At 45.3% G+C, this 23,286-nt stretch overlaps 1 pseudogene across 1 annotated transcript; it reads left to right on the top strand.

Annotated features, from left to right (window-relative positions):
• Positions 1-343: 343 nt before the first annotated feature.
• LOC308128004 (serine/threonine-protein phosphatase 2A catalytic subunit beta isoform-like) lies at positions 344-17,832 on the top strand (annotated as a pseudogene). Its single transcript has 6 exons — positions 344-461; positions 785-846; positions 1,228-1,347; positions 1,910-2,002; positions 3,240-3,380; positions 17,026-17,832. The product of its transcript is annotated as a serine/threonine-protein phosphatase 2A catalytic subunit beta isoform-like (transcript).
• The last annotated feature ends 5,454 nt before the right edge of the window (positions 17,833-23,286 follow it).

The following is a 23,286-nucleotide window of genomic DNA, read 5'->3' as shown; positions in this document are numbered from 1 at the left end:
GTAGGCTGGCTCCTCTTTTTCAAAGTTCCAAAGCATCCCTTCTGATAAGCCTCCCACTGTAGTGGTGGCTCTCTTGGTTAGTCGCATTGCCAGCCAATCCCCAGGAAGTAGGATTTTGTGGATTTTGGCAAAGAGTGAAGGCTCATGGCGCTGAACCCAGACCAATTTCGACAAGGTGAAGTTGCCTGGCTGATTTAACAGCTCTTTCTAACAACGATCTTTCCCATAACCTTCTGAAATGCTTTTACCTTAATGCACAGCTCTCGAATCGCACCAGATTATGGCAGGTCGCAGCACCTCCAGCGATTAATCTATGCACACCAGCCCATGCATCTGATACGAAATGCCGATCCCTACTATCTACTTCCCGCTCACTCCTGCTTTCTCTAGCAGCTCCTTGATCGCTGATCTGGTCAGTTCAGCCCAGTCCTTGGGATACTGCTCGGACATGCCGGGCGAAGGTGAGAGGATTGGGTGTTCAGTGACCGGTGCTTGAGCAGTGGAGAGACAGGCGCCTGTGTGAGCGGAGAGGAGTGCCGTTTTAACAAAGGAGCTTCCAAGATCTATCCCCAGCAGCATAAATAATGCAAACGATCAAAAGACTCTTGCTTTTAGGCAGGTTCAACAAGCCGGCTGGTGCTATGTACCTGTACTGGCCATGTCTTTGGGGCACAGCGACCATGACTCATTCCATCTACTAGTTATCAGGCTGGGTCCCTATCTTTCTCCTTGGCAGCTTTACTATGCGGGCGGCAGGCTGTATTGTTAATGACATATTCGACAGGGGACATAGACGCTAAAGTGGCCAGGACCAAGGAGCGAATGCTGGCAAGTGGGCAACTGAGCGTAAGACAGGCCTGCCTGTTTTTATTGCCCAACCTGTCGATCGGTCTATGGGTTCTGTCACAGATGAGCTGGATGTCCGTATGCTTGTCTTTTGCTATAGTGCCTGTAGCAGCATTCTATCCCCTGGCCAAGAGATACTTCCCATTGCCTCAGGCAGTGTTAGGTCTGGCCTTTAATTGGGGAGTGTGGGTAGGAGGGTCAGTGGCTACCAATGCGGCTGGCCTTTCACTCCTCCATGTCATGCCGCTCTATCTGGCCGGACTTCTCTGGACCATGGTCTACGACACAGCTTATGCCATGCAAGATATGGAAGATGATCGTAGCCATCACGTTAACTCGGCTGCCCTTTACTTCGAAAAGGATCTGCCTCTTTTCTTTAAGGCCAATACAGCCTTCTCTGCAATTTGCTGGTTCGTGCTGGGGCAAGTGATGAGATGGGACTTGCTGATGTGGACGCCGGGAGTAGTACTAGGACACATGTGGCTGTGGCAGCAGACCAAGGTGAGCTCTGGCCAAGCAGGACAGTCATTCAAGAAGATGCACTGGTTCGGTGGAGCAATGCTGCTGTGGATACTGATCAGCAGATGGATAAATTCACCTTTATTTTTTGAATGAGCACTTGCCAATTATGCACTGCCTCGTATTTCCGTAAAAAACCCATCGCCATGCACTGTGGCCACGCTGTCTGCGAAGACTGCTTTTCCAGACGCGAAGAAGGCTCGTTCGGAGTCTACTGCCGCCTCTGTGGGCATGTTGACACTTCATATCATGGAGTGGTCAGCTATGCAGTGATTGAAGCACTCAAAGAGATGAGAGTGCTTGAAATCGAGCAGATGTGGGACACGCACGGGCTCCAGGCACAGCAAGAAATCGAGATAGGGATGGGGCAGAAGTGTGAGCGTGATTTCTGCTTTAAGCCGAAGTTTTAATATCGAGGGTACAAGTTTAACTACTGTTCTAGGAGCTGTAGGGACCACTGTCTAAAAAGACTATGATTCTTCCTTGTTAACAATCACTCATAAGCATGTCTAACTGTGCATAACCATTATCCCCACTCTTACAGCTCTTCTCTCTCAACTCTCCTGGCCCACCCGGATTTGGTCTTGGCACTTTTGAGCGTGCTGATCAGCTCTTCCAGAACAATACCTTCACTGCTGTGAGAGAAGAAAACAGTGTGCAAGGGGAAAGATTCTTAATAGTGGGGCATGGACAGGCTGAACTCCCTAGGCCGAGCAAAGATCTGGTCCGTCATCTTGAAATCGAAGCACAAGGAAGAAGTCTTCTTTTAGCCCAGAGGTGTAGAGCCTCTGATGCTGAAATATTCGGAAAATATCTTTGGGTTAGGACATGCAGGAATCTTCCTAAACTTCCCTACTTACTGCTCTTCGGCATACTGCATTATCAGTGTAGGTCTCTCCCAAGCAGGCAGGTGGTAGCCTGCGTTAAAGATGTTGCGCTGGGGCACTGAAATCAAGTTGTTGCAGAATTCGTGCTTGGACCAGCCTCCTCGCATCTGGAAAGAACTGTTGTAGCAAGAAAAGATAGGGGCTAGACAATTGTACAGCTGGTAAGGATTGCTAGTATCTTCCTTTATGAAAGGGAATGCTAGCTACTTGAGTGGGAGGGGAATAAATACATGACTTAGGGGGCAAAGCAGATTGTACGAAAGCAATCGGTTAGTTCTATCCTCTTCATCTTCCCGTTAGATAGAGAAAGTTGTCACTTTCCCCTTTGGCACCAGTTCCGAAAACATCAGCAGGAAGCTTCTGCATGATGTCCTAGTCCTGAGCCAAGGTCAGTAAGATTGAGGAGTCCGGAGCAGGCTTCACAGGCCTCCAACTGCCTTCTGAGAGTGTCCTAGATCTATTCGCGGAGGCCAGAATGTAGCTCGAAGACAAGAAGAGTGTGTTCTTTGGAATAGTCATTAAAAGGAGCATAGTTAGAGGCCGTGAGGTGGTAGCTGATGAAAGGATCTAGAGGGTGCTTTTAGAAGAGAGAGGATTAGAAGGTTAGTGATTTGTCTTCCTTTTGTAATCCTTCATTCTGCTTGCGGGTTATCCATGAAAGTCCCTGCAATTCTCTGCTAATCCCGCATACCACTAGTCTAGGACGTAAATATTTTTCCCCACACTCCCAAAGGACTGAGTGATCGAACTCATCAGCAGAGTCAAATATCTGTTCGCGCTGGTGAAGAGATGACCTCGAAGGCGAAGTTCATGAGGGCAATGCTTTCAGCGCAAGGGCCCTGGGCTAGGGTGATGACTTATCTCATAAATACAATGCAATGGACATTGATAATTGTTGTTATAAACTTGGGAATGATAAAGAAAACTACTGCTCCCAAGGTTACTGTCACTGTCAACCGCAGAATCAACACCCATCATCGTGATTAGCCTCCCAACCCCTCCATCCACAAGTCCGCCAGCAAGCCTCGTCTAGGAAAGTCCATCGATGGACTCAAACGGACTGGCCCCAGACCTTCAGCCAAGCCGGTAGCCACTTTACCGGATAAAACTAAGAAACCCATCAAAAAGGTAGGCAAAGGTAAGATAACTCTTACATAGCAAGATGAAGCTCGCCGTGCACCTAAGAGCAAGAAACATGTTACCGATGGACCTCCCTTGCTACAAACAGGCAAGCCCGTTAATCAAATGGAACTGCGTAACGCTTATGCCAATTACCATTACAGGATGGAAGAAGTCTATGGCAAGGGCACCTTTGGAGTAGTTTATAAAGGGGAGGTCGTGGAAACTGGGGAGTTGGTGGCAATCAAAAAGGTATTCATTGATCGCAACTTCAAGAATCGGGAGCTGCAGATCATGAAAGAGCTGGACCACCCGAACTGCGTATTCATGCGCCACTATTTTTTCACTCAGGGACAGGAGCCCGGACAGGAATACCTTAACGCAGTGATGGAATACATTCCATAGACTTTGCTTTCAGTCAATCGGCAGTACATCAAAGGACGCACTTTCATCCCCACCCCAGTACTCAAAATCCTTTCCTACCAACTGCTCAGGGCACTCGCCTATGTACATGACAAGCAGATCTGTCACCGTGATATTAAGCCTCACAACATCCTGGTGGACCCCAAAACCAATCGAGTTCTACTCTGCGACTTTGGGTCTGCTAAACGCCTAGTCCAAGATTAGACAAACATCGCTTACATTTGCTCCCGCAGCTATAGAGCACCCGAGTTGATCTTTAACTATGGGAGCTACGGAGTTGGAGTGGATATATGGTCGACCGGATGTGTGATTGCAGAGTTGGTGAATGGGGAGCCTCTATTCTTGGGGTAGAATAACATAGACCAGCTAGTCGAAATCCTTAAGGTGCTAGGCACTCCCTCCAAAGCAGAGGTCATCAAGCTCAACCCTAACTACAACCTTAAGGAGTACAGCTTCCCTTCCATCAAACGCAAGGAATGGAAAAAAGTATTGAGGAAAACAGATCCCTTACTCTTAGATCTCATTAGCAAGCTCTTGGTCTACGCCCCTGAAGAAAGACTCACAGCTCGTCAGGCCCTCGAGCACAAGTTCTTTGATGATTTCCGGGATTAAGCATCCCTGCGAGAATTGCGTATCAAATATGCAGTGCCAGATGATTTAGCACCGCACAAAGAAGAAACAGCCTAGACAAGCAAGAGCCTGACTCCATCAAGACCCCGTAATCATAGACTCCTTTGAATCCAAAGTCATAATTATGTAAAGCTAGTCGGAGAAGATGAATTTGAACGAGTTCATACGCAAGATCAGAAAGCTCAACGAGAATCTAGCAGCCAGTGCTGACTGCCTGCGCAAAAACCATCTTCATGAGGCAGATGTGCTGTTCAAAGACGTGTTGGTCGATGACCGGCTCTAGGACAAGAGAAAAAAGCCCGAAGAAAAGAAGAAGCAACACATCAAGCAGGACAAAGTGAATGAACTCTAGGAGGCGAAGGCATTGGAATTGAAAATCACCACTCTCTGCAAAGAAATCAAAAACATCATGCTCGAACATGACCATAGCATAATCACTCCAGCCATCGTCTCCCAATTAGCCGAGGAACTTCCTAAGCACCCCCGGTCTAGTGCATCAGCCATTGTCTTCCGAAAGGTGTTCGAAGTGCAAAATCGACGAGTGATGTAGAAGATGCACGAGAAAGAAGAGGCGAACAGGGTGCGTCGGATCGAAGCTGAGTAGGTGGTGGATGAGAAGCTGGAGGAGATTTTTAATCTGCAGATAAGTGGGAAGATGCGGGACAAGGTGGGCGTGCTATTTTCAAAATAATTATTGACAGACAGAAATACCTCTTGTCAGATCTACCATACTAGACAGTCATGGTGTTCTTCAATCTCTACTAGCTTGAGATAGGCGATAGAGTGGTCGACATTTAAAACGTCAAGTCCATCGAGTACATAACCAGACCACAAATCATCCTCCTGCTGGAAATAGCTAGGAATGCAGGGCGTGATTACCTCTACATGAGGGTCGACAGCTAAATCAAAATGCAGAAGTGGGACAATCTCTTCTTTATGGCCAAGCATCTCTGTTCTCTAAGGGTAAAGCGATGCTTCTTCAAGTACAAGTTCGATTAGAATCTGAAGAAGATCGCCGACGATTTTGAGAACAAGCAGGTCAAGGCCACTTAAATCCCTCCTCTTGAAGCTGTCCTTGATTCAGAGTTCAGGTCCTTCTTCACCAAAAACCCACTCCAACCTCAACTCTTCAAAGTTAGCAGTTAATGATTCATCATTATTACTCTGATCGAATGCCAGTCAATTTTCGCACCAAATCTATTTCACTGCGTCTGGATTGCTCAGGGCTTTATGAGGAAGGGAAAAGTCGGCGACGGATAGGTGAGGAGTTTCCGCTGAGTATGCTCTGGAAGAAACCAACTGGCTTGGGAGTATGCTTCTTCCTTAGGTGCTAATCAAGCTCGGAAAAAGGAATTATAACCTTACACCCGAGACAATACATACTCATATAAGCTATGAAATCATGCAACGATGTATGTACGATGTTAATGGACTGGAATGAGATCGATCCAGTCTGAGGCATAGTTGGGGAACAGTCCTACCGAGTATACTTTGTAGAAAACCACTGCCACCTGCGCTAACCCCACTCCTATGTACATCAGTTTGTAAAATGTCAGGTTCAGCGGCATGTTCTAAAAGGGAGCGAAGGCTTTCCCAACTCCAAATAGGTAGGAGAATGAGCTGTATGTACCCTGGCCTACGAAGATAAGAAGGTAGATGCTGATAGTCGACCCGAACATCCACATCATAAACATAGAGAGCAGGATTTGACCTTTTCCAGCAGTCGCTACTTAGAAAAGCTTTTTTTACAGCATTTTCTCAAAGCCGCTGGTCCTGGCCTCCTCCCCGATTTCTGAAGAATAGCCCAGAGGACTGGCGGCAGGTTTGCTTCGAATTTTATTGAGTCCGAATTCCCAAGCCATGAAATATAAAAATCACTGTATCTGGCTGTTCTCATTATTATTCAACCCAAGACTGAAGGGCAGTGGCTACCTGCACTCTCTGCGTAGAGGCTGTGTCTTGCGAGGAGCAGGGGGAGGGCTGGCCCTGGACTTTTTATTTCTATCCTTTTAAGGTGTTTGGTAGCTGCTCATGTGGACAATTTATTTAATCGATGAATATATTGAATCAAATATCAAAAGCTTGTGCGATTGGCTTCTACAGTTGACGCTCAAAATAGAATTCATCAGAAAAAAGGCGTCTGAATTTTTGGCTCTCAGGGTGCATCTGGCTCTCAAGCACCTCTCTCACCTCCAGTTCTGACTCACGGTGAGCACTAAAGTCAAAATTCAGGTTCTCAGGGCTGCCAACTTTGATTGGAGGAATCATCTTCTTGTTAATTATGTAGTCACGTTTCAGTTTTCCGAACCACGGATGAGCCAATATCTCCTTCACTCCAAGGAGTGAGCCTAGTCTTAACTTGGGGTTCTTTGTGAGGAGGGAGGACATGAGGCTCTTTATCTCGTTGGACAAAAGTAGATTCTTCGGGAAACTAAGTTCTTCAGCTAGCACTGCCTCGTAGATCTACTCAGTATTGCGAGAATAAAACGGAGGTATTCCAACCACCATTTCATACAGCAATGCTCCAAGACAATAGTAATCCACAGTGAAGGTGTGTCCTGTCCGCATTATCATCTCAGGAGACATATACTCAGGGGAGCCGCAGAATGAATGGGCTAGGCTCCTCCCTTCGATGCCTGGCTTGCTAAGTCCGAAGTCAGTGATGCGCACATGTCCTTCTAAGTCAATCAGGATATTTTCGGGCTTTATGTCACGGTAGATGATATTCTTAGAATGCAGCTCCTCAATGCCGAGGAGGATTTCGAGGAAGTAAAAGCGGGCTGTCTCCTAATCGAATCTCTTCAGCTTTTTGATATATGAGAACAGTTAACCCCCTGGACAGTACTCCATCACGAAGATGATGTAGTCTCTGCTCTCGAATGAGTACTGGAGTTCCATCAGGAATGGGTGCAGGTCTTGATCATTATGTCTCGCTCATTGATCACGATGACTTCTCGTTTGTTCTAAGTGAGCATTTACTTATGAACTAACTTCATTGCGTAAAACTGGCCGTTAATCCTACTCCTCACCAAAAACACTTTTGCAAATCCACCTGCTCCGATGCATCTCAGGATCTTGAAACTTAGAATGTTTATTCGCTTCCTTTTCAGGGAGTCCCCCAGGAAGGGCTATAGACTGAGAGTCTTGCCTGATAAGAAGTCTGTCGGCATTTAAGACTGAGTGAGGAGAAAGTCAATTTTGAGATTGGCTGGTTTACAAGTGAATCCCAAGATTCTCCTTTCAAATTTGCTGGAGATGGAAAGCAGTTCATTTCTGAGATCATCACAAAATTCCTTTGAGGTTTTTTATTTCACTGACAGTTGTAGAGTGTACTTTTGATTGCTAACAATCAAGATGATCTGGCAAGTATCCTTACTGAGTACTGGAGGCCTGGAATTCCTTCTTATGATCTGCTCATCAATAGGCCTTTGGTTTATTTTCTGCAGGTTTTCAAAGAGCATGTTTATTTTCAATTTTTTTGACTTCGGCTTCTATTTCGCCGTTACTGGTGGTAAATCCTTTCGATCGACCGAGTGGAATCCTAATTCTTTAGCCTCAACCGAAACGTTCTAGCAGATTTATCATGAGGTGAGCGAGTTCGTAATTGGCGTGTGGACTGGAGCTGAAGGGCCAGTTTGCTCTGCTGGAGTTTACGGCGAGTGGTGTTGACCTGTCCAAGAGAACTTTCTTACCTTTAGTGAGAAGGAGGAAAGTTAATCCTGAGCTAATTTCTAAACCTGGCTATATTCATAATGAAAATGATAAGTTAAACACAATTCTCCATTTTTTTATTTTTTAATTTAATTATCTAACTACGCTACTCTTCAACTTGACAGTCCTATGAGTCACATATAGATATGCTGATGAAAGTGCGAGCTTGGATTGTGCCATGACCCATCCCCCATCAGCTGACGAAAAGTCCTCCTCATCTCGCAGTACTCATCCTCCTTCTCCTTCGCCACTGACAACCGGTTGCTCAATGCTCTCTGCCTCTCATTCTCCTGCCTCTTCCCCTTCAAACCGTAAAATGTCTCTCCTCGGGTGCAGGACCAGTCTCCTTCTTTTTTCCTCAGTGTCTGCACGTAATCACTACTGCCTTTGTATTGGCAGAAATTGCCTCCCGTTCGTGGTTCTGGTGATTACGATACTTGACGTAAGTGTCTCGTCCAGTACCGTCAGTGTGATAGTTGACTTTGAACTGTGCTTCCTTGGTGACTTGAGAGCGGTTACTTTTGGGCTGTCTGAGTGTTCCGGTGAAGAACATTTAACCGCGGCGTTAGTGGAGTTTTCCGAACACTCCGGCATTCCTGTTTTGGATGTAGGTGTCTCTCCCAGTGCCATCATTGCCGTAATAGGGATGGACTTTAGACATTAATGAAATATGATAACGGGGATTAAATACAAGCCCTCTCATCTTTTCCAGAATGATTCTTTATTTTTTTATTAATGGAGGCAATGCTCATATAGCCGCCCCTCTTCTTCTCTTAAGATCATGTCTGGGATCTGCACTTCCATCCCTTCCATTCAATACTCGCTTCTTCCCTTATCACTGGCGCAGTTCACCTTCTTCGCTACACCCAGGATTAAGTCACTCATACTCAATCCTTCCTTCACCACAAAGATTCCTGCAGATCCGTATGTTTCAACTAGGAAGGCACTCTGCTAGTGAGTGGTGGAAAGGACCGGAGGATCGGGGTAGTGGGAGCTGAGGGGTAGTTGGTGAAATTGTGGAAGCGCGCCCATGAGTGGAATGCTTACTAGAGATGCAGTGAGCAGAGTAAAGCTCGAGCATGAGTTCATTGTCTCAGGAGATGATTCAGGCACAGTAAAAATATGGGATGTGAGGACGAAAGAGAATATTCTTGAATATCATGAGCAAGGGGAATCTATCTCTGGTATGGTTGTTAAGGATCATTACCTACTCACCACCAGCCTTGATGGTACCCTTGCTGTCTATAATACTTCACTCGGTTCTGGCACCAAAGGTCTCCTCGCTTTGTCTGATTGTCTTTAAGAAGACCTTCTTGGAGTTGAACTAATTAAAAATGGGGGGTAATTTGTGGCTTGCAATTCAAGCGAAGGAGTCATCTATCTTTTCAAGTGGGATTGGTTTGGGGATTGCAAAGATCGCATCTTGGGTCATCCCAAATCCATTGACACCATGGTCAAGTTCGATGAAAAGACTCTCATCACTGGAGCAGAAGACGGTTTTGTTCGAGGAGTGGGTCTATTCCCGAACAAAATCATCAAAACTTTAGGACAGCATGAAGAAGAGTCTCAGTTCCCTGTGCAGAGATTATCTCTTCGGAAGGATAAGCGGCTTCTTGCCTCATGCTCACACGACGAATCTATAAAATTCTACGACTTGAGCGATTTCAAGAACAACTCTTAAGAGGAAGAAGAGGTTGTGAAAATGAAAGTTAAAGGGAAGCTCAATCTTAAGGAGAGAGAGGGGGAAATCAGTCGCATGAAAAGGGCAAACTTTTTTTCAGACTTGTGATTATCCCACCCATCACAAAAAATCATTTGAACTCAGGAAAGAGTAGGCCGCCACAGAGCCAGTCAGAGTGCTTTTGCTTTCACAGTTGGTCAGTTTGGTAATTTATACTTCTTTTCTGTGAGTACTCTTTATACTCGCACTCCTCTCATATACCTTGGTAGGCATTTCGATGCGAGCCTGTGACCATCGTTTCGCAGTGCTATTAAAGCAACCGTTACTCTTTGCATTGACAACTATCGAAGATTTAAAGTTCGTAAGGTATGCTCCTGGACCAGGATTTGGACTTGCCTATTATTGGTACTTACCTTTCCTGAATGAGAACGATTGTTTCGGTTGCTCCATTGAGACTTGATACTATCCTACCGCTGGGTTCGTCGATGTAAATCTGTTGGGCTAAAAGCGTTGCTGCTGGGGTATGGAGAGAGGACGAGGCTGCATATCTGAGATAGGGTATGCATTAGGAGCAGGGACATTCTTTTCGATTTGTCTGCTCATAAGTTCCATTTCGTAGAGTGAAAGGCCTCGTTTAGTGTGCATGATCTTCTGGAGTTATTTATTCTAAGCTTGACGATAATTCTTAAGGTCCCTTATTAGACTGTCTCGAAGCTAATCCCTTCGTTTTTCATCTGTCTAGCTGAAAATTAAGTGAGGCGGAAAGTGATCTATATTGCTTGGTTTTTGTTTAGCCTGGTGCTTTGGATGGTCGAACTTGAAGTTGCCGAGTTGTTTTTTCACAATATTCTCCTTCACTTCGTAATGGCCTGGCCCTATGGTTAACTCTTAGGAAAGGGGCTTAGCTAGGTATCCATCATCCGTCACGGTATAGACACCTTACTTCTGCACTGGATTGAAGGGACAATGGGTGGCGTTTCTTTTACTCTGCTTAACAACTTGGGTTATTTTATTACTTTGAAAGCCCCAGGACAATAATGGCCAGGACCCGGGGTATCTGATTATGTGTAGGGCAATTTGGTTGTTCTTCCAAAGGAGCCAAGCTTTGATGGAATATTAGGAGTAGGCCGGCAATGGAGCCGGTTCGGACAAGTTGTTAAGGTTGAAGGAGCTAATACTTACCGGGACCAACTCCAGAACCCATAGGGATGTAGGAGTACCTTTCAGTTTTGTACATGGACTTTTATAATAAATAATTGTCAGAACAGGTCCTCGAGGGTCTAGTTCCCTGTGGGTCTATATGCTAATGAAGGTAGCAGGGTCTCGCTCGGTATGAACTCCTACTCCACCATCAGCTTGAACTCTTCCACCAGCCTCTCAGGCTTCTCCAGTTATTCCTCACACAGCTAATGTGGCAAGCCGCCTTTGGATTAGACGAGCATGGCAGTTTTTTCAGCAAGGTTCAGATGGCTCTTTCCTCCTCAAGTTGCATCTGCTCGTAATTTATGAGTTTTCCTTTCACTCGCTATTCTAACCCTTGGAGTGAACTCTGTCTGATGGTCAAAGCAGTCATTTTTTTACATATAAGTGGCAGCAAGCTATCTGAAAAGATACTCCTCGTTATCAGCCACCACCAGTTTCAGTTAGTGAAATCTTCCATCCCACCACCACCATCTCTTCAGCCATTACTACAAAGTCGCCTGTCAGTAGGCATTCCTTTATTCGTTCAAAGTCCTCTTTTGCGAAGGGAGGCTACAAAGACAGTGCGCGTGTGAAGAGTTTCGCCTGGAGGATCTTGGAGGGGTAGATCAGCTCAATTCTGCCGAAAGAAAAGTGAGTGGCCGTATCGAAGAGGTTCAGATCAAAATGCAGATAGAGATGGCCGAAGGAGGTCTGAGTGACAAAATCCATGGATATCAATTATGAGGAGAGGGGTAGCTGGTCGCGTAGCTCAGTTGGTCAGAGCGTTGTGCTAATAACGCAACGGTCGTGAGTTCAAGCCTCACCGTGACCATTTTTATTATTATGCTCGAGCGCTATGCACGCTCTACCAAGCAAAACGGACAGCTGAAGTATAGGCTCAAATAGCTCTTACACTAACAACAGTAACTCCGGTAACAACTTCGCTAAGCCAACCGCACCCTCAAGAATCTCACTGTTGCTTACTTCGAACAGACCTCTTCAATTGCTGCGATACGGTTTCGGAAACAATCAGTCCCATGCAGACAGCGTGTGAAAAGGCTAGTGCAAGGAAGCGAGGAGGGACTGGTGCGAGAACTGAGCAGGCAACTGTAGGTAAGCTAGCAGAAGAGCCGGCGTGCACACTCAACCTGGCGTGGAAGAGGCCTTGATTTATATTGAATTTCATAACGATGGCCTAAAAGTTTTATGAGGACAGTCTAGATGCTTTCCCAAAAAAGAACATTGACCAAGAAAAAACCCGTCTAAGAACCGCCTTCAAAAAAGCACTCGACAAACTCCGCTATTCAGACACTTGTGAGCGTGGACTTCTTTAAGTACAGAGATTACTGAAACTCCACTCAGAGCCCTTTCATCTAACTGTGTTTCTAAGCTGCATCAAGGACCTGCGAGTGTCCGATGAAACTCTAGCAAAAGAAAATTAAGCCATCACTATCGCTCTCATCGCTTAGAGTTTCAAGGAGCGACTGATTGACCCGACCGACAGTTCTCCCTCCCTTCGCAGCACAGTCAGCAAAACTTTACACCTACTTCTGCGCTATTTTAACGATCTTAAATCCTCAGTGCAGCAAGCCTGTGCTAGGGCAATCATCGACCTCTAGCGATTTTGTCTGGGTATGCAAAGCACAGCTCTACAGAAAGAACTACTATTCGAACCTCTCTGCCAGGTAGTCCTTAATAAGGATAAGGCTTCTCAGGCTTGTGCAGCCCTTTGTTTGCACTAGCTAATTTGTTTTTTAAAGAAAGAGGAGTCTGGGATGCTTGCCTGTTGCTGCAGCGAACTGGCAATACTGCTGGCTCGAACTGGCGGTTAGTATTATTTGCTTACTGAAGCTGTTTCCATCCTAGTGGAGGCAGGTTTACTTGACCAACTAAGACTAGGAGTGCTGCTGAAATCCCTCTCGAATTTACTGAAATGTGAGGAGCAGAAAGCTCTGCAGCAGTTCAATGGCTACATGGCCAGAATCGCAGCTTGTGGGCTCATTTAGCGAATCTCCATTCGCCTTGAAGCAATCCCTGCTTAGTTGAGAGGAGATTCTGGTCAAATCTATCTGCACCTCAAGAGACTATCACACAACCGAATTGTCCAGCTGCAAAAAGCAGCTCTCAGTGCTCTGAAGTCATGGGCTACTCTCTTCAGCCAAGACGAGATAGCTGACCTCGTACAAGCCAGGTTTAAAGAACCTGCTGACAAGGCTGCTGAAAAGAGAAATGCTTCTCTTGAGGAAAGGAGGAAGCAAAGGCGGATCTCAAATTCGAAGGAGCGTGAGCAAAGGCTCAAGTAGCTGGACGTGATGCACGAGGATTTAGAGGACCTGGTTAAGGGTAAAGGATGGGGCGCTCATTCAAGGGCCAAAAACTTTGTAAAGAGAGGGACTGGGTCTGGCGGAGGGAACGTGATGGACATATTTAGTGAAGAAGTAAAGGCGAAGAACCTTAGCTTTATCAGCCAGTCGAAAGAGCTTAAAGAGATGATACAGAATGATAGGGCTCAGAATCCAAAGCACAACAAGTTTGAGATGCTGGAGTAGGAGGAGTTTGGGATAGGAGAGGAGAAAGGTGACCAGGCCATGATTCCTCGAAGGAGAGTACCCAAGCGGCATATCCGCAAGGACAAGATGGACTAGGATGATCACACAGGCAAGAAACAGAGCAAGTAGCTCGATATAAAGGAGGTCTATAGCGACCTTAAAGATCTATTATCTTAATCGAAGGAGGCAGAAACAGATCGGTAAGAATTGTTGCGCAAGAAGGAGTTTTACAGTTTTTTGAAAAATCAGAGGATTTCTTCTCAGTAGCAGCTTGACCACTTACTACAGTCTCAACACACCCTAGCATAACTCAAACACATCATGAACAAACCAGCTTCAAAAGCACCTTAACTTAACGGCAAAGCTATCGACTAGGACATAAAGGGCAAGGGCAAAGGTTATAGCAGCACAGTAATAGGCAAGCATCCTGCAAAGGAAGTGACAGAAGATGAACATGGATTCCTTCTTTAAGAGATGAAGGGAGATCAAGCGATATCACATCCCGCACTGGACAGCTGCCTCTCAAAGCCAAAGAACTGCAGGAGTACCTCGCATAAACAAGCTTTCCATGATCTCATCAGACGTCTAGGGATTAGGTCTCTAATAGCTCGATCAACAAGCCTCATTCAATTCAGGGCTGAATGAAGAGCTTTTCAAAGTGGCCCATCGAAGTATGCACCCTTAGACAAAGGCAGCACCAGTTTAGATGCTAAGAACAAGTTAGGTACCAAAAGAATAAAATAGAAAATAAGAAGAGGGCACTCTTGATTAGTTCAGTAATCCACCAGTACTGAAGAGACCTACTATTAAGGAAGCTTTATCTGAATAACAGCTGAAAGGTAGGTTTCCGACAAAGCAGGAGATTGAAGAAAAGCCCAGGCAAAACTCAAAACAAACTGAATCCGATCTAGCTTACTCTCGCTCTCTCTAATCCCCTTAAAGAGCCCACAATCGATTTGACAACCTTAGGGATTATCAACCTGACGCTCCCTAAGTGGAGGAGGAAGAAATAGTCTAATCCCTAGAAATGCAGTCAGCTGATGTCAAAAGAGGGAGGCAGCAGGAATCTGACAGTCAGTTGTCACCCGAGTTGTTGACCATCCCTTAAGGCTACCGAGAAGAAAAGGATGTCAAAGAACTGGTTAGGGAAGAGGTCGGCAGTATTCTCAACGGACTTAAACAAGACTTGTGCCAGGTCAAAGATCTGGTCGCTCAGCTGTCCAAGTAGAAATCCGAGCAAAGGAGAGACTAGAGTAGAGAGGATCATCAGTCTCTTTAGGACGTCAGGAAAGAGTAACATGCTACTGGTATTCCTACTTAATTCAAAAGCACTAAGCCTTAACCTATCAAAATATAAGATCCCCATTCATTCGTGCAGCCTATGCGTCTCCCTGAAAAAAGGGAGCTGCCATTCAAACCTGATAGGCAACAGCAAACCATGCCTCGTCCTCTCGCACCATCTGCCGTCAAGCAAAAGTGGTCGGTTGACCAGACCTGGAAACAAGCGATGGCTCTGAGTAGAGAAGGTCGGATGAACTAAGCGTACAATCTGATCCTCGACAGTGGTGACGAGATCTATCTGCTCCGGCTTCTGTTCATTTACGGTCCACCGGCCAAACACCTGACTCCCAGCACTATCCGCAGATTCTCGACTGCCTTTATGCGGATTTACCAATCAGACTTCTTCTCGATAATGACAATCTCGTTTTTGAATGAGGTGCTGGAAATGGGGCCGAACATGGTGGAGGAGAGTCTGACTGTGGAGCAGATCCAGCAATTGCTGACCACTCTATATGACCTCAGTGCCAGCCAGGATCGAGGAATCAGCTTCAGAGCAGCCTGTCTCTACAATACCTTACATGAAAGAGTCACACAGCATTGACCATCCCAATTTGTTCATTCACATGAAATCTCTCGATTACAAATCAGTGACTGCATCTTGTTCCTGCTTGGCATTGTAGATGACAACAGCACCAGTTAGACCCACCATTCCAAAGCCAGCCAAAAAATCTCCTTTCAATTCGTTGACACCATAGCATGTTAGGATTGCCATGCTGATTACCAGCAATGGGATTTGGATATTCTGTACTAGCCATCCTACCGAGTTCTTATCATCGAAGTAGTACTCAAGAGTCTAGAGGATAGGGTACAAAGGGGCGAAGGTGGGTAGGGCAAGGAAGAGGATGGTGGCATTGGAGCAGAGCATGAGTTGAGCATTGCAGTGGTAGAGGAGTAGAAGAAGCAATGGGAACACAGCCAGTTGCATTTTGACTAAGGTCACTAGCATTTTGATAGTTAATGATCTTTATGCACTGGATCTCAGATAGGTGATGTCAATTGATCAGAGAAACTGAGAGAAATCCTTCCATCATCAGCATTACCCTATGCACCTCCTCCAGGGTTCATATCCTCTACCTTTATCCTGCTGGTCAATCTATTGTAAAATAGAAAATCCTACCTGAGTTTGAAGATGTGGGTGTTCAGCCAACGTGAGATGAGTTACTGGCATGATGGACTAAGGAAAAGTGTTTCCCAAAATCGAGTCATGCAGGTGGTGCAGTCTTCATTAAAGTTGTATCAGTACACACTTAGGTAATTGTCATAGTTATCTTTCTTTGAGTTTATTGTTTAAGAGCTTCGAGACCAGACTAGACTGCCTTACCGAGGTTTTGGTCAACTGTTCTTGTTGCAGTGCGATATTAGGGTACAGCTTTGAGATAGTCATCTGTCCAAAACCATTCAGGTCTAGGATTGAGCCCAGAATAATAATCGCTGTTAAGTGATAGGCTGAATTCAGTATCTATTTCCTTGATCTAGGTTCTGTTCTACCGAACTTAGAAGGGCATAACTCAACAGACTTAAGTAACTACCTCCAAGGCTATAGACATACTTAGCAACTGGTGGCAATGGTCAACGTGGCATCATCCGACAGCAGAAGGAACTCACCGACCCCAGAATGTTCGTGATTATTTCGTTGTTGCTGGACAGTGAGGTGACAGGAGTGAAGAGTTATTTAGGGTGAGTATTAGTAGTTGATAAATATGGTAGTGAAGTTGATGGTGTCCCACCTAGGATTGGAGGAGAACTATGAATGTGTTGTTGTGAGCAGAGTCACCAATATACATTTGGATGTAATATAATCAAGCTGATTAACTTTAGCCCTCTTGTATAAGGGTAACTATCCACCTTTGCTATCAGTGGCTCAGAGAATACTTTTATCATTACCATCAACGGTCAGATAAGAGAGAAGTCAGGAGCAGTGAATGTTAAGCAGAATAATCAACACCTCATATTACGATAGTCTATTACGATTCCACAAGATAACAAATCAGTCAATATTTTAGTATTGGTTTTTTAAATCCATCCATGCCCCATGATATAGACCGGTTCATTTCCAAACTGCGTAGCTTTCAGTATCTCTCTGAACCAGAAGTAGAGTTCCTGGTAGAAAAGTCCAAAGACAACCTTTCTTCTGGAGGATAGCGTTAAAATAGTCAAAGCCCCTGTCACCATCTGCGGAGACATCCACGGACAACTCTACGACCTACTTGAACTGTTCAAAATCGGAGGGGAAATACCTCACAACCAACTATCTCTTTCTCGGCGATTACGTTGACAGGGGTTACTACAGTGTGGAGACTGTCTGCTTGTTGCTCAGCCTGAAGGTGCGCTATCCCTGCAGAATCAGCCTCACTAGGGGTAATCATGAAAGCCGCCATCTCACCCAAGTCTATGGATTTTATGAGGAATGTCAAAAGAAGTATCGTTCATAAAGCGTATGGAAAATGCTCACTGACCTGTTCGACTTCATTCCTGTCTCTGCTCTTGTGGAGAACAAGATTCTAGGGATGCATGGAGGACTTTCGACTGGAATCAAATCGATTGATGAGATTCGCAAGCTGGAAAGAGTTCAAGACATTCCTGCAGACGGAGGCCTTTATAGCGATCTGCTGTGGTCTGATCCTGACGACCGTTTAGGCATAAACCCCAATCCTAGAGGAGCAGGGATCCTCTTCGGACCAGACATCACTACCTCTTTTAATCGAACAAATGATTTGATACTAATCACAAGGGCACACCAGCTTATGCAGGAGGGTTACCAGACCACTCACTCATAACAATTAGTGACTTTATTTTCCGCTCCTAACTACTGCTACCGGTGCAACAACCAGGCAGCGTTTATGGAAGTGGATGAGCACCTGGAGAGCAGCTACCTGCAGTTCGAGCCTTGTCCTCGGCGGGAGAGCCTGTGATTCAGAGAAAGACGGTTGATTACTTCTTGTGAAATGGCATCCATTTAATTACACAAAATAATGGATTTTTCCAATTAGAATATAAGATGGACATGCTGGAGGCGAAAAGACGTTACTGGAGCCATGAGGTCCTTTCTTCACCAGGAGGATTAGTGCATACTCTATATCGTCAACTACTATTCTGCTCATCATTGGAACCTTGTTGCTCAGTAGCTTAACCTAAGAATCCCTCACGCCAATCGATCAGGCAAACAGTGTCGGTAACGCTGGATAAACCATCTCTCTCCGTCAGTCAACAAGAGTGAATGGACAAAAAATGAAAACGAGGTGCTTGGTGAGGCTATTTACAGCGTCGGAAGTAGATGGTCTGAAATTGCCAAGCTGTTGTCGGGACGATCGGACAACTCCATAAAGAACCACTACTACTCAACCTTCAGGAAATCAATCCGAATTCTGACCCGAAAGCAGATACATTTTAATCGCAGGCAAATTCATGTCCCTAAATTAAAAGGAACTGGCTTCTCTCATCCTGAATGAAGCTGAGGATTCCCTCCTGTCAGGCGAGAATAAGGTCGAGTCCAGTTGATAAAAAGGTACTTGAGGAAGGCTTTGTTCGTCGAGCAAGAATTCAAATGGTAAAAGTGCGTATATCTTCAAGGCCAGATTGACAGGCTACTGAGCATCTGCCCTAGGTAGACCTAACAAAGACAGCAAATAGACATTGAGGACAGCCCGATGAAGCTGGTCCCTATCTTTTATTTTAACCAATTACCGCTTATTCTGCTCTGATTTATCCAAAATATTTATCTTCTCTTTTCCTTGTGCACATCTTCTTTGGCAACTGCCAGTTTAATCTCCAGGCTTTATCCTCACTGCTTGCCTGATGGTTTCAAGAGAAGAATGTGCTGATACGTGTGATTTAATTAAAATTGAATGGACATTTTCCAGCTGATGGCAGATATGCTCCATCTTGTAGCCATGATCCAACTGCTGTTCTTGATCAGGTCCACCATGTATGTGTCAGGCCTCTCTGCCAAGACACAGCTACTATTCCTTTCCGCCTTCGTAATCAGAATACTTCTAGTTCCTGTTCGACCACCCCTTCACAGGCATCCACCTATACTTCACGATAATGAAGGTGATGTTCCTGTTCCTAACGAGTGCCACCTACTACCACATCCGATTCAAGAGGCCTTACTGCAATTCCTATAACGCTAAAGAAGATTCCTTTCCGTTTTATGTGCTCTACGTGGTAGCCATCCTTCCTCACCTTCTTATTTCACAGTGCCAAACTGGGCTGGTTCCGCTCGTACTCGATTTGGCTGGAGAGCATGGCGATAATTCCCCAGCTAGTAGTCCTCCACAAGACAAAGAAAGTGGATTGCCTAACAGGCCAGTACTTGACAATGCTGGGGATGTACAGGCTACTGTACGTCGTGCACTGGATCTATTCATATTTCGCATCAGACATATTGATATGGACGAACATTGTAGGAGGGTCGTTTCAAAGTGCACTGTACGTGGACTTCATATACTACTACATGGTGTGCAAGCCTGAGCAGGGCAAGTTCGATCTGCCAATCTGAAATATTTATCCTTTTTGTAATACGCTCATCTTATATCAAGGAAAAATGAGATAACTCTTTATATCCACTTCATAAATAGGTGCTCTTCATCTCGAGCAGAGCAGTCTCTGGCTTGCAACCTTTCTCCTCCGCGATCAGTCCTGAATCACAGCACTCAGAAAACACCTCCATCACTTCTCCAAGCGTCTTGAACCGATTGAAGCACTGAGGAGTCTCTAGGAACAGTATCTCAGCCAACCTCACTATGACTCTGAAAAAAGGCCTGCTTCTATTTATATCGTTCAAAAGAGGATCCCTGCTTCTTTACTCTCTTCGATGTAGACAAGCACAGCAAACAAGCTAAGTGTTGGGCTTTGACTCTCTTAGTTCAGATGTGGATAGTCTCCTAGAAGAGAGTTAATACGCAAGCTGAGGAGTGCAGGGGGGTAGCGTAGTTTGCAAGAAGAGACTCGCGCGTAGCAGCCAGTTTGAGGAGAGCCGGGTTAGAGATGTCAAACACGTCTCTCGAAAGACACTCAGTGAAAAAAGTATACCAGGGTCGATCTTAAGGCTAGATCCTTTAAATATCATGCCGAATGATATCCAAATAGAGTTTATGTTCCATCTCAGTCCTGCTTTCCCGAAAGGTGTGTGCTCTGGCCAACTCAGCAAGGTTGCTGACGAAGATCTCTTGCGACAGAATTTTATTCTTGCAGGTGTGCTGGGCTTTGTTTAATGCTCTGGCAGATAATTCTTTGTACAACTCTATGCACGTACCTGAAGTGTTTATATAGGTGCTGCGATCGGCCATTTGAGCCGCAGATTCATCGATCGGCCTGGCACAAGAGAGTTTGATCAGATGGTTAGGAGACTCTTGGCATTAATCGATAAGGCTGAATTCAGAGAGTTAGCTAAGAGACTGATCCTCAGAGTCCTAGTAGACAAGTGCCCTACTTCTACTGAAGATGGCGAAATCACTGTCGTAGTGGGCTTGGTCGTCTACCATGCTAAAAGTTTTAAAGAATAATCTTCATAATCTTATTTTATTATGGAACAGACTTCCTCTCACTATATAACCTCCCTCTAACTTGCTATCGATCGCCAGGCAGAAGTAGCTAATTAGAAACTCATTACAGCTGTGCACCGTACTAAGCAACTCCTCACTGACATTCTCCATTCGTATGAACTCACTCTTAAAACTCACTAATATTTCGGCTCTTAGCTGGCAAACCCAGATGAAATGGCAATCAACCATCACTACCTCACACAGGCACTCTTTGAAGCTGCCAATCGGCTGAGGGCCCAAATTCATTCTCATAATTTTTGCACCCTCGAACCTGCCAAACTCAATTTATTAAGCATCGGAGACAAACAGATTGTAAGCAGAAAGGAACGAAACGATGAAGTTATAAAGACAAACTAACCATTGTCTAGCTAGACACATAATAAAATTTAGCTGGCTTACGCAGGAGTTCTGGACCTATCTGGAATGAATCTCACTGACTGCAAGCTGCCATAAATTTTGAAACTGGCAGCTGATCGGGGAATCGTCTCACTGAAGTTGATAAGAAACTCGCTGACTGATGAGTGCATGAGTGTGATCCTTGAGAAACTGCCCGACTTAGAGAATTTGAACCTGAGTTATAACCGATTAACAAGCAATGGGTTACGAATGGCAGAGCAAGCAGTACGGAACGGATGCAAGCTGAAGACCCTGTGCCTCAGCAAAAACAACATTAGCAGATTCAAGTAGAAGCATCGAGAGGTGATGTTCTCAGACCATGGAGTAAAACTATTCCTTTGATACTTTATTCACTAGATTAAATTTTGTAGCACTTCAAGAGGGTTATCGTTCCTGCCTTGTAGCTTGTTCAGCTACTACACCACTCCCTTCAGTTCGTCAATTAAGCTTTGCTACTCCTTCCGCACTATGTTCAGTTACTGGCCTGCTCGAGCATACTCGTCGTACAGGTTGTCCATGTGCCGCATCCTCTCTTGCCAGTCTCGTCTCTCCTGCTTCTCTCTCACCTAGTGCTAGAGCTGCTACACTTCTTCTTAAAGTTCTTTCACCTTCGGGTTGTAGGGGGGCTGGTTATTGCGCAGTGCTTTGAGTCTGTTTTCCAGCATAATGTTCTCCTCCTTGTATGAGTGGAGTTAGAGCAGGCGAGGCTTGGAGTACTGGAGGTGTTCGTGGATGGCAGTGTACCACTTGAGGTTCTTTTGAAGATAAGCGGGCAAGTCGATGAGTGAGTTGGTTCTGGGGAAGTCAGGAGTGGTTTTAATATACTCCTTCAGTTCGTCAAAGGAGAGGGCCTTCCACTTTCCAGTGTTCATAACGAAATTGAAAAATGTTCAGAGTGGTTTTGAAATCAATAATTTCATTTGAAACACGAATCATCCTTAAGGCTTCTCCTTACCTAGCACATGCTGTCAAGTGCTCTCTCCCTCTGTTTCACCTATTTAAGGTATTTTATTATATTACATGTCCCTTTCCATTGCCAACCACCTCCTATCGAAAACAGGGAGTCTGCAGCCATCCAGATCACTGCTGCCCAACTTCTCACTGATGCCCGCATCCACGAGGAGTTCGATGTCAAGCCTCCTACTCAGCGCATCATGGATGAGGACGAACTCGAGTCCTACAAGTAGATCAAGCGCAGGGAATTTGAAGATAGAGCCCGGCGACAGCGTTATCACATCGGGCTGTGGATGCGATACGCCAAGTGGGAGTAATCGATTTGTGAGTACCGAAAGACAAGAAGTATCTACGAACGTGCATTATAGATCGACTACACCAACAAGTCTATCTGGCTGAAATATGTAGAGTTTGAGATGAAGCATAAGTTCATAGTACATGCTCGCAATGTCTGGGAGAGAGCAGTTTACTTCTTGCCTAGGGAGGATCAGTTCTGGTACAAGTACGCATTTATGGAGGAGGCTCTAGCCGAGTATGAAAAAGGCAGGCAGATTTTTGAGCGGTGGATGACTTGGCAGCCAGGAGAAAGGGGCTGGGATGCTTACATCCGCTATGAAGAGAGGCTAGGAGAGAGAGAAAAAGCTACCTTTTTGGTGCACAGGTATATGCAATAATGTCCTTCAGTTCAGAGTTACCTGAAGGCTGCACGTTACTAGATAAAAAACAGAAATCGCAAAGTAGCCAGGAGTATTTTCGAACGGACAATCCCTGAACTAGGACTGGACTCCCTCACTGAAGATTTCTACATTGCGTTTGGTTAGTTTGAAATACGCAACAGGGAGTTTGAACGAGCAAGGGCTATCTTCAAGCATGGAGTTGAGCTTCTACCGAGGGATAGTAGTAGACGTCTCTATGATATTTTCCTTAACTTTGAGAAACAGCATGGCTCCAGTGCAGATATCGGTCAAGCCATAGTCGAAGAAAGAAGACAGTTTTACAACAGCGAGCTACAGAAAGAGGGAAACAGCTATGACCAATGGATCAGTCTAGCCCAGCTATAAAGTTCTGCCGGTAGAAATGACAAGGCTCGATAGGCCTATTAGGGAGGAATCGCCATCCTCCCACCTATTGAGGAAAAGCGATACTGGAGGAGATACATTTACATGTGGTATTTCTATGCCACATTTGAAGAACTTATCTGCAAGGACATGGACAGAGCCACTGCGGTTTATGAAAGGGCTGTAAAAATTGTCCCTCACTAGAAATTCAGCTTCTCACAACTCTGGTTGATGTTCGCTCTCCATCTGATACGTAAAGATGACTTGACTAGGGCACGCAAAGTACTGGGAGTAGGTATTGGAAAAGCACCCAGACCGAAGCTTTTCAGAGGCTACATCGAGCTATAAGAGCAGTTGGGTAGCATGGACAGGGTGCGCAAGCTGTATGGCAAATACTTGGAATACTTTCCAAGGTTAGAGAGTGCTTGGAGTGAATACATAAAATTC

This window comes from Lipophrys pholis (assembly GCF_963383615.2).
Source record: "Lipophrys pholis genome assembly, contig: SCAFFOLD_169, whole genome shotgun sequence".
NCBI lineage: Eukaryota > Metazoa > Chordata > Actinopteri > Blenniiformes > Blenniidae > Lipophrys > Lipophrys pholis.
This window is presented reverse-complemented; position numbering and strand designations above follow the sequence as displayed.